We start from the raw sequence: 12,727 nt of genomic DNA, 5'->3' as shown, positions 1-12,727 counted from the left end.
TCTTTTAAAAAAAGTACAATTAGGCTTTGAGTGACAGCTTTCAGTCAGCTCATAAGTACATCAACAATCTGCTCAATGAATTTAAAAGGAAAGTGAAAGACGTCACAGAAATCTTCATTTGATTCCACAGGCAGGTAAGTATTAATTTATTTTTCCATTGAGGGCTGCCCTTTGTGATTGCCTATCTTTCTTCTTTTATTACTGAGATATGCACATTAGGCAAAGGGCAACTGTCCCAGAGCGCAATTCTATATTGCAGCTTGCAGACAGGTTAGATATTTCATTTATTGATAAGGAGTATGTCACAGAGTGCCCTTCCAGTAGTGCTTGCTCAGGACCTCGGGGGCATTGTCTGGTTTCTGAGAGTGTCCTCTGAAACCAGCTCAGATTTGGCTTCTGAAGCAAGAGGTGAATCCAGACTCTTTCCCACGCTGAGACCACAGTCTTTTGAACCCTCTCCTTCCTTGGTTCACCATGGCCCTGACTCAGAAGCTAGCATCCAGTTCTGCTCCTGAGAGAGGGACTTTATCTCTTGTTGGAAGCTCCCAATGCAACCCACAGTTCCAAGAAGCAAAGCAGACAGTGTCTTCAGTAAAGGCATTTACTGGGGCAAAAGCCACACAGCTAGATAGTCTCTGCTCCCTTAAATGGGTTAACCAGTCCCTTCATCCCCATTTCAGTCCACATAGCCCCCCAAAATACTCAGATCTTCCCTTTCCAGAATCTCCAATTCCCTGAATCTCTTCCACTTGTCTCAATCCCCAGACTTCTCCCCGGAGCTGCTAAGCTGCTTTTTTTCTAGCCTGCTCTTCCTTCTGTTCATGTTTCCCTTCCCCTGGGTCTTGGGAATCTTACATTTGTTGATATGTTAACACAGATATTTAAGACTGTGTTAATGCTAAAAGTCCACCTTGTCTTCTCCTGAATGGAGCCAAATTTGGCACTAAACCCTTTATTCTCTGTGCACAGGCTAAAGGGGTAAACTGAGTCATACTATAATAACATAAATATTAATAAACCAATAAAACCTGTAATCTATCACAGTAGGTCTATGCTGAACAATGCTGTGCAGTGTAGTAATACCAAAGCTAGCTACAAATCACCCAGTTCAAGTATTGGAAGCAGTCTCAGTGCTGCAGCTTGGAGCTCCTAGAAGGATGTATTGGCTTATACTGAGCTTTATGCATCTGCAGCTGAGCTGCTTTGTGTGTGGAAGATAACTGTTTATTACTGGATTGGTATTGGTGCAGAGCACTGCATTGTAGAGTGCACACACACTTGCTTCCAAACCAGCTGTCACCAAATATTGGATATAATTTCCCAAAGAGCTATCCCTAAAAGTAGTATTTTTCCTAATACCACACTCATTAGTGCCCCTTATTAAGTAGATCTCACCAGGCCAACACAGAAAAGACAATTCTGATACTATGGCACTATTGCCACTACTGATACATGAGAAAGATGTCCATTTTCTAGAGCCTGACATGTAAAAACTTTTGGAACAGGATTGATTGTGACTGCTTGATGGCATAATTCAGTGCTATCCTAGGACATATCTCAGCAGAATTTAACATTTCCTGAAGCATTATTAGATCCTTTTTGGGTTGCTACTGGATGGTTGCAAGATAACCTGTGAAGCATGACTCATGTCAGACTCATCCATCAAAAGTTGCCAGAAGGAAGGTAGGCTTCTTTCCCACAGATTCACAATTGCAGGGGATTTAATGCCAGGGATTCAGACTCTTCTCTACTGTAGGTTTGCATGCTGGGAAACTGGAGAGGTTTCTCCTACCCTTAAGAATGTTAATCACATCAAACACAGATGAATGACCAATATATTGTTAGCATTCTCATGTTTGAGGGGAACAGTGGTTAAGGCACCTTTCTGTGGCTTCAGACACCTGATTATTTGGGCTGGGAAGTCAAAGGTGGTGTGCTTTCACCATACTAGCCCATGGGCTTTTGGGCTCAGTTTAACTTTTGACTTGAATCATCATTGTTTATAGTGCCCTCAAGAATTACAGCCTTATCTAATTTAAGAAAGCATTATAATTTTAAAAAAATGCTTAGAGAGAATATTTTCAAAGAGGTGAACATTCTCAAGTTATGTAAAAATGAACAAATTTCAGAGTTCAAAGGATGTGGGGAATGACTACATGCCAGTTTCTCTGCAGTAGTTGTTCATATGCCTACTCAAATTTCATGGCATAAGTGGAGGCTAAGTTCTAGTAATTTACCTCTCTTTTGTGAGACCTCAGTTATGATTTAGCTACCACTCATGATGATGTAAGAACAGGCATGAACAACTACTGTAGAGAAGTTGGCACATGACACCATTTTAACTTGCAGTTATTTGTCCATACCTACATAAATAACAGTTCACTGAGGTGGCATCTACATGAGATGCTGAACTGTTTAGTCATTTAGTACTTGCATCACCAAGTACTAAATGACAGCGCAGTAACTAGTGTCCCTGCATGGCTTCCAGGTGATGCTGGGTGTGCAGCAGCTCATTATTACTGCGCAGTTGTAACGAGCTACTGTGCGGTACATGTCTTGTGTAGATGTGGTCAGAATCCAAAAAAGTAACAGATGCTTTATAAAGACAAGCATGGCTTAATCCTATTGGTTTTAACATGTCAGAAAATTCTGGTGAAGAGATATGTTTGGTCTCAATCCTTAATTTGTCCTTAAACAGGTAAAGGGCAGATAATAGCACTGCAAACTCCTCCCTATTCTACCTGCATGCATCTACCCTAAGAAGACTTTTATGCTTCAGATAATTAATTCTTCCTCTGATGCTGTCTCTTTATTATTCGCATTGTGATAATGTATACAAGCCCCAGTCACAGAACAGAATCCCGTTGTGCAAGTTGTTGTACAAACACAGATCAGACACCTGCTTCAAAGCGCTTACAGTCTAGGAGACCATGGATGAATCAGACAGATGGAAAGTACAAAGAAACAAGCAAATGACAGTATTGATCACATATAATCAGCAGTGGTCTCACTACTGCTACCTGTTGCTGTCATTCTTTTAATCTTTCAGGCCAGTTCAAATACTTTCCTTATCATGATTTTGCAAACAAATGTTTACCCATGCAAACAATGTCACCTGAATTTTTGTTTTTTAAACAACCGCTTACACATGTCTAACAAAACCAGCTCATTGCTCATAAAAATGGGGTACTGAGTAACAATTGCCATTGTTTGTCCTTTGGGTCAGGTTTAATTGGCCTTTGGATCTGGATCATCTCTGATTTCAGCCTCTTAATTACCAAAGTACTGAATTACCTTATTTGTTCCATTGTGGATAGAGGGATACAACTAATCATTCTGGAAAAAGCAGAAATGGCAAGGCCTTGACTGGCTGTGCTGATTCACTGTGCTCCTAATTGTGGCATCAATACCCATAATTAAAATGTCTGATGAAAAAAGTCAAAATGTTTCTGTATACCAACACAAATAAAACTCAGCTCATTAAATATGTATGTATGAGGGCTTTTTGTGTCAGAAAAAAATTCTGTTGGTTGAATAAGCAGAGTTTCTAGGGAGGATTAGTGGATGGAATGTTTTGATGGAACTTAATATTTCTTAGTGAGATAAAATAACCAATTAGGAAAGACTGGGTGGATTAGTAAATAAGGCATTTATTTCCCATAATTAAGACCTATCTTAGAGCACTAAGTGAAATGGGCTGTGTTATCAAGAGACTCTTGACTATTTTCTTCTCAGTATTCATGCATTCCAATACATAGCCTTCTGTTCCAAAATGTAGCCATTTAGGGCTCCTATACACATGCATGGAGTCTGTTCCAACACTCGGGAAATTCCGCGCATTGGAGCAGACTCTATTAATTGAATCTGTGGGAGCGTGGAAATTGATGTGTGCCCTGTGTATCAAAATCCCCGTGCATTTCTGCACTGAAAAAATGGCAGTGGGATGCTATGAAATAAAACACATTTGATGAGCTTTAGTTCAAAGTGGTCTGCTGCCATTTTTTCAGCAATGGGGACAGGTAGGGATGCTGATACACGTAACCCGCAACACTTTGAATTAGTGTAGCTCTCTAATTAAAGTGCCTGGTACACATTTCACAGCACATATAAATATGCTCTTAAAGAGGGATGAAAAGAGACTTCAGTATCCTTATAAAATGAAAGGGTAGATAATGCTACCTTTTAAAAAATGTTTTCTTACAATTCTAACTCTTAATTTTCAGTTTATTGTAACTTTTTATTTACAGCTGTTTATGCTGAAACTCCTGGAATAAAAGAAATGGGAGATTATGTCATATTTCACATATCAGAATGGTGGCCAATTTTTCCCAAATGTTTGAACTGAATTGGCTTATTTCCTGAGATATGAAAGGGTTGAAAAAGAATTAATTGAATAGGTTACAATATGATCTATATTACTGATATTATTATTAATTAAAACATTATAGTATCTATAATATTTCAGACAAGGTTCCTTGGGTGAGTCTGATATCTTTTATTAGACCAACCCAAATAGTTGGAGAATAGTTATTAAGCAAGAGAGTGGTTTTCTTGTGAGAAATGTGCCCCCACAGGTAACTGGGTATTCCTGTCTTTGATAGATTTCCGATGTCCGTTCATTCTGGTGGCAGTTGTTTGATCTCGCCTACGTATTTTCCATCAAATGCCCTGATGGAAAATACGTAGGCGAGATCAAACAACTGCCACCAGAATGAACGGACATCGGAAATCTATCAAAGACAGGAATACCCAGTTACCTGTGGGGGCACATTTCTCACAAGAAAACCACTCTCTCTCCAATCTCTCAGTCCTGATCCTCAAAGGAAACTTACACAACACTTCCCAGAGACAAGCCTATGGACTCCACTTCATCAACCTCCTGGATACTCAAATTCATGGACTAAATATAGACATTGGATTTATGACACATTATAACCTGCCTGACATCTGACTCCCCAGGTATCTCTCCACTTTCATCCCCCTTCTCTATCTTCTCCCGTCCCCCCAGCCTGTCTCTCACCCATTGACTCCTCAATCTACATTTTCACTGACTACCTGTCTTGTATGCATACCAGCCCAGCCCAGCCGCTGGCTTCTTTACTTTTCATTCTATCCAGGAAGAGCACACACCAACTGCTGAAACTTCCTTAGCCTGATGAAGGGTTTTTGAACCCGAAAGCTTGCTTAAATAACTATTCTCCAACTATTTGGGTTGGTCTAATAAAAGATATCAGACTCACCCAAGGAACCTTCTCTGCCTATGTCCTTAGACCAACGCGGCTACAACCTACACCCCTATAATATTTCAGACATTTTACACTTTAGTCCCAATGTTCTGGGTAGGTTCTTTGAAATACACAGGTAAGACCAGTGGAATAAATTAGAACAGAAATGTCATAACTTTTTCTTTTTTTTTTTGGTATGGATTACTTCCTTGCATTAGATCTCTCATCATAGATCTAGAAATGTAATTAATACATGCACTGGAAACATTATTACTCATAGTTATGCTATAGAAAAAGAAGGAAGGGGGGCATAGTCACAATTTCTGACAGATTCTTTCAGAGGGGAGCGGGGAGGGGTGGAGTTTTGTATTAAGATGAAAATGAAGCCACCAGCTAAATCCTCCTGTTTAATGCAAGTGACTCCCATTTTAGCTGGTTTCTAGCACAGTACCCAGCTAGAAGATTGCATCCTATTAAAATATTATAATTAAAGAAATAGAGGACATGATTCAACTGATCTTCATGGTGATGGGAATGTATTTGGGGGCTTTACTGTGAATATCTGGAAAATAGTTCCTCAACCACCTCATAGGTTTGGAACTATGGATATATTAATCAGTATAGCGAACTATGGACATGCAAACAGGGAACACTATCAAAATTGAATATGACAGTCCCCTCATTTTTGTAGTAAGAAATAGCAGAATTTGGCATTGAACTAATAAATCTTGAGTAGAGCGATTCCTGTGCTTCTAAAGCACGTTCCATCCTGCAGTCTTATCTGTCTAGTATTCTTGTAATCAGGACATTTGTTAGCATTTATAAAAGTAAGTACATGAATAGGCATGATGACTATAAATTAGGAGACCGCAACCTTTGTATAGCCTTGCGAAATTTGTTATGCAGTGGTCATTTTCTCACAAGAAAAATTAAGATGAAGGTGACATTTACCCAGTTCTCTGGAGAGAAAGTTCCCTTCACCTCAGAACTTCACATATTTCTATAGAAAAAGTGGATCATAACAGCTATTCCACCTACATAATAACCCTTTGCTAATATGGACCTTGAAACTTTGCTGTTTACAGTTATTGTTTCAAGAACTGGAAGTAGTATTGGATTAATCTCAGAATGGCATTAATGTTTATGAATTCTGAAGTCAGAGAACTTTAAGGATAAAGTATTTAAGATAGAAACTTACAGGAAGATTGAGAACCAGTCTACTTTTGTTGATTCTTGAAAATAGCAAAGAATTCTCTTTTGCTAGTGTATTAACTGTTTTCTAGCAGCCCAGCATGTCCCTGTCCTCGACCTGTGATATCTCAAGAAAATGCAAAGCTACAAATAATCCAAGGTCTTAAGCAGAGTGTCTTGTGTCTCTATAATTTCTTATTCTAAGCAAAATTTAGTCATGAAAATGAAATTATGTGGATGATTGTGAGGACTAATATTTGTTTATATGAGTACTTTGTGCATACATTTGGGAACCAACCTTCTTTAGATGTAGAATTTCTAATAGTACATTCTATATTTTAATAATTTATTTTTACTTTCTTTTTCAGTTAAAGACTCATGTGCATATAAAGACTGGGGACAAATAAGAGCCATTTAAATTACCAAGTGTGGAAAATACGAGAACTAGACCATTATCCTTTGAGCCAGAAAAACTGAACAAGGCCACTTGCAAAATGTTTAGAACTTTCTCCTGTCTCTGCCCATCTCCCCGAACCTTGTCAAGGTTACAAAGCATACAAACAATGGCTGCCTCAGTGCTAATGTAGAATGGTGAAAAGATAGACATATAATATTTTCATATTTTCATTTCAACAGCTGTCCAGAAGTGAAAAACGCTTAAGGGCACAAAAAGGAGGGAAGAGAGTGGAAACGTAGCTATTTAACTTTCTAGAAGTAGGGTTTCAAACATACAGCCCTCAGGCCAGATCCACACTGTGGAGGTGGGGCATCTGGCGGACAGGGCTTCTCTCTGGCTGGACAGATCTCACTGTGAACATACAGGGTTTTAATATCACCCACCCACTCTTACCCAGCACATAATTTAAAGTTTTTAACTGCTGCTCAGCATGTAAATCAGCAGCACTGGTGAGCACTGAGTGGCAGCAGCAGTGTTAACCCCCATGTGTTGACTGCATCAACAAAGCCACTCTGGCAACTGCAGTGAGAAGCTTTGCAGTCTGGATATGGCTTGTCAACTCATTTGAGTTTGATACCATTCAGAAAAGTATTTGTTTTATTCCAACTGCTTTGTTTCACCATAATATTTTTTATATCAGGTTCTTTCTCTTAAATCTGTTTTCCTAATACCCTCTGCATTCTTGGCAGTGTACCATAATCAATGAGGTCTTTCTTTTGATTGAGACTTTTCCTAAAAGGCATATTTTCCTATTCTTTAATTATTCTCATTGCTTGTCCCTGAACTTTTTCCAATTTATCAACATCGTTCATGAACTGTGGACACAAAAACTGGGCACAGAATTCTGGAAATAGTTGCACCAATTACAAATACAGATATAATATAATACCTCCCCCTGCTACTATTTAATTTTCTAGTAATTATACAGCTCATTATGTATAAAAGGAGCACATTAACCCTTTTAGCTAGGGTATAACACTGAGACTTTATTCTCAGATCATTACTCATTACATCCTCAAGGTCTTTTCACAGTCACTGATTCCCAGGACAAAGTCTGATGGTCTTTAAGACAGGCTATAGACTTTGTTCACAGATATATGATTTGACTTGTCTGAACTAAGCACATGAGTTGTATGGCTGTTCTCAGCTGGCTAAGCAATCCAGATAATTTTGTACCAGTGACCTAATTTATTCTTTTCTTTCCTTATTCCTTCAATCCTTGCATCTGAAAACTTTGTCAGTAATAATTTTATATTTCCTTCACACTTATTGAAAAAAAAAACAACAAATATTATAAGGCCAATAGCCTGTGGCAGAAGGTCACCTCTGTTTCTCCCCAAAAACTCTGCTCTATGACAATTTGGTTAAGATGGGCCCTGCAGAGGGTACACACCTTACCCTATCTCTTTAGGTAACCTGAGCTGGATACATTCCTGAGGGATGGGGGGGAAAACTGCTCCCTCTGCCTACGTGACTGGCCTCACATATCTGGGTGAGGGGCTTGGGCTCCCTGGGGAACTAGGAACTGCCAGTCTGCCCAGCAACTAGTGATGCATTTCAAATTTGGCTGACAGACAAAAGGTGCTGGCCTCCATTGGACCAAGTAAATGAGGTCATAAGGGCTATAAGTTAAGGACTGCCCAGGAGGAGGGGGCAGCAGCCATGAGGAAGACTCAGAGAGAGAGAGAACAGCTGAACCATCTGAAACTTGCTGTCCCTCTTAAAACTCATGATCAAGGAACTGCCTGCCTCCAGAGGGAATCTCCCCCTGCCTCTGGATGATACTTGTGAGTAAGATACCTGAGATCTAACTCAATATATAGCTTGCAGTAACTCAGATGCGTGATCAAAGGCTACCCAGCCATGCCAGTTTGCTCTATGGGATTTCTCTGATATTGCTCTACCCTGTACCCTATTCTAACCCTACCCCTTGTAACCAATAAAGTTCTCCTTTGTACCTAGCGTGGAAGACTTATTGGGAGTGGGTCTAGATTATGCCTTGGGGCCCCCTTGGTTCGGTTGAATAAGGGAGACCACTACTTGTGCTTCCAACTGAGGGAAGCACCCCAAGTTCTTGAAATGAATCAAGTACCTCGAGAGCTACTAGGCCTGTGTTTTCCAAGGTGCACAGAGCCAGAATCAAGCCCATCCCTGGGTAGTGGCGATGTTACCCCCAGGTTAGCAGGTGTGCTCCAGGAAGGAGGTCAGCCAGACGTATGGCACCCCCAGGGAGACGCTCAGAGCCTGGAAGGTGGTCAGGCACAGTGAGGTGGGTGACTCAATGCAGGAGTGCCCCCTACTGGCCCGCCACATAGCCTAGACCCCCTCCCTGAAATAAGAACATGCTGGCTCCAGTGTAATTTTGAGACCTGACAGTTAGCTTTTTTTAAATCCACTTAAAGGGTAGATTTTGTACTGTAGTAGCTTCCATCTAGCTCCCCACCCAGCCCCTATTACACTTACCTGGAGAGAGCTGCTGCCTGGCTGTGTCCCTTGTGGCTGCGCAGATGCACAGGGCCAGGCCAGGTTGGGTTGGGAGTGCTGTGCCATGCCTCTGCAGGCACGTGGTGGTGCTGGGTGTGGTGGCTATGGGGGGGGCGGGAATAAGATGAATTTGGCGGGGGTTATAGCCCCCTCAAGGCACCTTCCAGCACTGCTGCCCACCCATCTGCAGAGGCACAGCATGACACTCCCAGCCTGGCATTACCAACTTCCCCCACACCAGGGACAGCACAGCATTCCCAGCTGGCCTGGCCCCATCCCTGCTCCTCCCAGGCCCATTGATGGAGGAGCTCTACTTGAGCTCCATTGGTAGTGGGCCTGGACCCAGCTGGCCCATCCATTAATCTGCTTATGCACAGCACACAGAGGCATGACACAGTTCAAAACTTTATTGAGTAGTCTGTGTCCACGCAGCTGGATGGGCATAGGTTACTCACAACCGGAGGAAGGTGTCGACATCAGAAGCAATGTCCTTCTCAGCAGCAGAGGGGCAGGGACATGTAGTGCTTGTGATCTGGGTGGCAATGCAGCAGAGTGGATGGGCTGCAGGGGGAGAGAAGGGGAGCAGGGTCTGGAGCCACAGCAGCAGGTGCTGCCAGGATCCTGGCCTGTCCTGCCCTGGGAAAGGGGTGGAGGAGGCAGACTGCCTGCACCTAGCACCCAGTGGGCCACTGTCCCTGTCCCAGCCGCCTGCAGATGGTTCAGGATTAAGGGTATGGTCGGGGGTAGAAAGGTAAGAAAGATTTATTGACTTAACAAAAACACAACTATGCATAGTAACAAAACAAACAATGACAGACAAAAGCAATTCACGTTGCCAACTTATCGGCAGTCCCCTCTGATACCTGATACACAGCAAGCTTCTCTTTCCACAAAGTTCAGCGAAGTCAGGCGTCCCTGAACAGCACTGTCTGAAGGGTACTGGGAAGGACCCTGGAATGCAGTCCTTGGGCTCCTCGAGGTCCCCAGGCCCACTGCTCCAGGCAACAGCTAACTAATCCTTTTCACAGAGCTGTATCTTCCTTCTGAATGGTTTCCAGTTATTCCAGCCAATTTAAAGCTTCTGAATGGTTCTGATAACGTACAGCCACTCAGATTCCTTTTACTTCAACAGTCCTTATACTGACCAATAGCAGTACAAGCCTTTCATTCCTTTGATAAGGTAATTTTAACTATGCCACAGGGCCTTACTACTTCAAGCCTTTGCTAAATTTACTAGGCCTTACTTTATACAAGGCCTCACTACATCTTAAACTTTAATTAGGATTTTAGCAACAACATATAGCTTAATATCTAAACAAATACAGAAAAAAACACTTGGTCTAATCTTCACAGGGCCTTCAGCAAGCACCTTTATCACACAGGCACACTTTCCAGCTGTCACAGGCCCCAAAGGAGTGAGCAGGGATGTGGGGCTTGGCCAGCAGCCACCTGGGCCTGGGATTGCCTGGCCTGACTTACCATGGTCCCTGGGCACATGTGCATGGCCAACTCCTGATCTGAGGCTGGGCGGTGCACAGACCCTCATGTAGAGCATCTTAGCTCTGAAATGTTGCCAACTCTGACAAAAATCTTCTGTCTCTTGCCTCTGCAGGGCCTGCATCTGGACATGAGGGAGACATGAGTGGCCCCATCAAGGATTCCAGGTCAGGGTTACTGCCACTCAGCACTGGAGCCATGCAGATGCGCTGGTGGCACCAGTGGCACATGCAAGACCACACCCTCCTGCTTCAGTGGCCAGTGGGGGGTGTGGCTGAGGAGTGGGAGAAGGACCTGGCCCACCAGGAGAGGTGGTGGGTGGAGAATATTGCCTGGGAGACTGCCCAGGAGGAGGTGTGAGACTGGGCGTAGAGCAAGTTCTGGGCCGAACTTCTGGACTTGGAACAGTAGCACCTGCAGGTCCTGTGAGCCCAAAATGACATCCCGGGCTAGGCCATGGAGACCACAGATGATGACTGCTGGACCCTGAACATCATCATGTGTAGACACCTACCCAAAATAGTTTACTGCGCATTAGCTTACTGCACAGTAAATGCAGTTGTGACCAAATGCAGGTGTAGATACCCCTGTTCATACTTTCTACTACTCTGAAAACATCCTTATCTTATTTGTTAGAGATAAAATGTGGCTTTAGTCTTTGAGACAGAAAAATTACTTACTCCCATCTATGCCACTCACATGCTGAGTGATTCTAAGCAAGACACTTTATCTGTCTCAAGTTTTAAAACTGGTAAAAAAAATCAAGATTACAGATTACAGTCCTTGTAACCATGTGCTGAAGAATGTACATTTAAGTGTTATATGAATGAAATGTGATATTTTGATGGTGATGGCTAAAATTGTTCTAAACTGAAATTAATTAGTTTCTAAAGTTTTATTACTGAAATGCACTCCAGAGAGCTCCCGAGAAGTTTGTTTTCTTTTGCCTATTACAGGATCCTTTGATCCTGGGATTCTGGAGACTTTTTGCACTCATTGGTAAATCCATCCCACATATTCGTATTAAAAACTCCTAGTAAAGGTTATAAAGAAATCCATTGATCTTTTGACTACACCAGGTATCAATTTGAATGATGCCTTTTTAGGTTTTTTTAAGTTAAGTGTTACTACAGATAGGTTGAGGAGGACCGGGTTAGAGAGCTTCTGGAGGGGCTGGACGTGTTCAAGTCAGCAGGTCCAGATGCTCTCCACCCCAGGGTGTTGAGAGAGCTAGCAGGGGTTATTGCTGGGCCCTTGGCATAGCTTTATGAGCACTCGTGGTGCTCGGGCCAGGTGCCAGATGATTGGAAGATAGCCAATGTGGTCCCTATCTTTAAGAAAGGGAGGAGGGAGGACCCAGGCAACTATAGGCCCGTCAGTCTTACCTCAATCCTGGGGAAACTCTTTGAGAAGATCATCAAGGAGCACATCTGTGATGAGCCGGCAGCAGGGATGATGCTCAAGGGCAACCAGCATGGTTTCATTAGGGGCAGGTCATGTCAGACCAACCTGATTGCCTTTTACGATCAGGTCACAAAAGCATTGGATGCAGGTGTCGCCATAGACGTAGTCTTTCTGGACTTCAGCAAGGCTTTTGACACTGTCTCCCACCCCATCCTCATTAAAAAACTAGGCGACTGTGGCACTGATGCCTACACAGTCAGATGGATTGCTAATTGGCTGAAGGGTCGTAGTCAGAGGGTGGTGGTGGACGGATCATATTCGACCTGGGGGGAAGTGGGCAGTGGAGTCCCCCAGGGCTCGGTCCTTGGGCCCGCACTGTTCAATTTCTTTATCAGCGATTTGGACGAGGGGGTGAAAAGCAACCTGTTCAAATTTGCTGATGATACCAAAATTTGGGGTGAGGTGGGCA

The sequence above is a fragment of the Alligator sinensis genome, unplaced genomic scaffold (assembly GCF_000455745.1).
Source record: "Alligator sinensis unplaced genomic scaffold, ASM45574v1 scaffold530_1, whole genome shotgun sequence".
NCBI classification, from domain to species: domain Eukaryota; kingdom Metazoa; phylum Chordata; order Crocodylia; family Alligatoridae; genus Alligator; species Alligator sinensis.
This window is presented reverse-complemented; position numbering follows the sequence as displayed.